Below are 2,940 nucleotides of genomic sequence, written 5' to 3' on the forward strand. Positions count from 1 at the left end.
TCAGGCTAATATACAATAAGCCTTAAAGCATTATCATACACCTATATCCTTCTGAATTTCTTGTCTGATATAAGAATATGTTTAGGGACAGGGGATCGAAGATGGACACTTTGAGACCTGCTTTGGCTTGAGCTCTTATATCTATAGCCCTCTATCTATCTAAAGCAAGGTGAAGAAGATAACAAGGATAATGGGAGAGAGGAAGGGGTAAGGAGTGAAAGAAAATGTGATGCAGAACGAATGACAGAGAGGAATAATAAAAATAAAACAAACAAAGATGATTGTAGAAGAGGAAGTGAAATAAAGAAATATATAGGTAACATGATTACACCAAGTTACCTGAACACTTCAATAACACCACAGCTTTTCATGCTGCCATTTATTTTTACATTATAGGTTTGCCTTGTTCTAAGGACTACATGAATGTACAAAAAAGGATAAAAATGTAACTCTGTAAGATAACGGAAGACACACTTCTATTCTAAAAATACTATTCACCAGAGTGAAAGATAAAAAACAAACCAAAAAATACTAATCTCAAAACACTGTATAGGACCCGCCAGTGCAGGCAACGTGGAGGTCAAGTCCGTCAGCTAGGCCTCACCACAATTGCCTATTAGGGGGCCATACCGCTACACGGGGCAATGTTTTGCCTGGTCTATTGGCACAGAGAGATTACACATGCATCCGGTGCGCCTATTTTGATATATGTTTTCTGTACAAAAATCAATTAAAACATGTTTTTCATACATACATATATGCATCGCTCACTCCGCATTCATAAATAAAAAGGTACACCAAAGGCACTTGCAAGTAAAAAGCCACAACAGACTTTAATTTAACTTTATGTAAGAGATTACAAACTAGATCATTGATACCATAAATCTCTTTTTAAGTTCTTTACACTGTAGTTTTCTTAACACCTTCTATGATGAAGGGCACCAGTTGATAGTTTTCTTAGTTATTATTATTGCCTTACACACTTTTCAAAAAGGATTTTTTATTGTAGTGATGATTTTTTTTTTCCTTTGTAGAAATTGAGGTGTCTTCAAGCCAGTTGAAGTTGGTTTGTCTGAAAGTTTAAAACGTAATTAAATAGTCTGGTACTAACTATAAAACATTTACTAAAAGATAGGACTCCCTTGCCACTAGATATTTGAAGGGCTTCACAAAACAACACTGTGTCCTTCCATTAAACAGGTCCTTACAGAGAGGTCAGTATGCTGCCGCTTTTATAACATTTTTTACCCTTTGATAAAGCTGCGACTTGTCTCAGTAATTCTCGTTGTTTGCTCTGTAATTGCTCAACAGACTCTTTGTGAGCCTTCTCCATGCCCTTCATCTTTGTCATTAACTTATTCTCCTTGTATTGGAAGTCAGCTTTCAACTCTGTCAGCTTCTTATTCTTCTCCAAAATTGTCTGGTGCAAGAGACGTTTCAGAGACATCACTTTCTCTTTCAACTGACTGATTAGGACAAAGTTGTCTGGACCACCATTGTCTGTCAACTGAATGATTGAATTACTGTCTCCATTGGATGGCTTCAATTCCAATTTGGGCTTTTTCTTTGGAGTTTCATTCTGATTTGCAGTAGTGGACTTATGACTTTGTTTCCAAATGTCCTGCTCTGCTTCTTTGGTCAGACAACTAATTTTGTGATGACTGCTGCTATGCCTTTGGTGATGGTGGTGTATGGAATGATGCTGGTCTTTCTCGGTAAGAGACAAGGAAGAAGAGTTGGAATTGGTAGAGCCCAAACTTTTCTGCTGTTCCTTAGTCTTCTGTAGAACCCTCTTGTAAGACAGTGTGCAGAGCCAACATAACAACTTCCCAACAAGCTTTCGCCTTCCGTCCTCCTTTCGATCAAAAGCACATTGTTGTTTGCATTGCTCACAGGTTTGGGGAGGTCCATATTTTTTCTCTGAGTTTGTACAATTTTGACACTTTGTGCCAATAAATGCGGCTATGATATTACAGTACTGACAAGGCTTGGGCGTTCCAAACTGCTTAACATTTTGGGCACATTTCTTGCATATAGTGTTTGTACTACTCGTTTGCTGAAATTCTGACCTGCAATATGTGCACATTACAATAGGATGAGCAATTCGACATTCCTTGCACAGCTGCTGGCCCTGGGAGAGCTCCTCGAACAGGTACCGCAGGTTACACTTGGTGCAGGCGTACAGAGCTGCGGCCATTCTCCGCCGGCAGTCAGTCAGGGGCCGCAATGATCACATTGAGAGGACGAGGGCGCTCGTGTCCTTTCCGTTGGATCAGACGTTCAGGTTTCTTTGCCTGGCGCACGCCCGTGTCCTTATATTCTCCTAGCGTTACACAATCCGCGCACAGGGGTGCGGGTGATAGAGGGGACGGGGAACTATTGAGCGGCGCAGCGGCTGTAACTTGTCTCTATCGTCCCCCGCTGTCCAGTGCTGTTTATGCGGCGTCACAATTACCTCCTATGTCACAAATAATTATAAAAAAAAAATAGAACCCCGACAAAACTAACCGGATAATGAGGAGCTTGGGTGACCCTGACTGGGCCATTCAGCTCTCACCTATCCTTAGTCCTTCCCCATCTCACTTCTAGCTTCATACTATAGTCTGCAGCTCTAGGCCAGCTCTTTGTGGATTTGTGTCTAACCATTCAAGTCTGCACATGTCTTGCCTGCTCTTCACTGTCTTCACACTCTTGCTACTCCACTTGTCCTACACTGTTTTTCTTTTCTTATCTCCCTTATAATATCATCCTACTCCACTTCCACTATCTTTCACCCACTTAGTTTTTTCTGCACTTCTATTAACAAGAATTTCAAAAGTGGCAATCAACAGAAGACAATAAAAAATCAGCAATCAGATACATTTTTGAAGAGCTATCGATCTGTCAATCCTTTCCGTGTCCCTTTCTTGCCCTTGCTTTCCATCTTTTCTACCCCTCTTA

The 2,940-nt window shown here is 40.7% G+C and overlaps 1 pseudogene; it reads right to left on the reverse strand.

The window, feature by feature from the left end:
* Positions 1-814: 814 nt before the first annotated feature.
* LOC142142901 (protein FAM76B pseudogene) lies at positions 815-2,703 on the reverse strand (annotated as a pseudogene).
* Positions 2,704-2,940: the final 237 nt, after the last annotated feature.

This window comes from Mixophyes fleayi, chromosome 3 (genome assembly GCF_038048845.1).
Source record: "Mixophyes fleayi isolate aMixFle1 chromosome 3, aMixFle1.hap1, whole genome shotgun sequence".
Taxonomy (NCBI): domain Eukaryota; kingdom Metazoa; phylum Chordata; class Amphibia; order Anura; family Limnodynastidae; genus Mixophyes; species Mixophyes fleayi.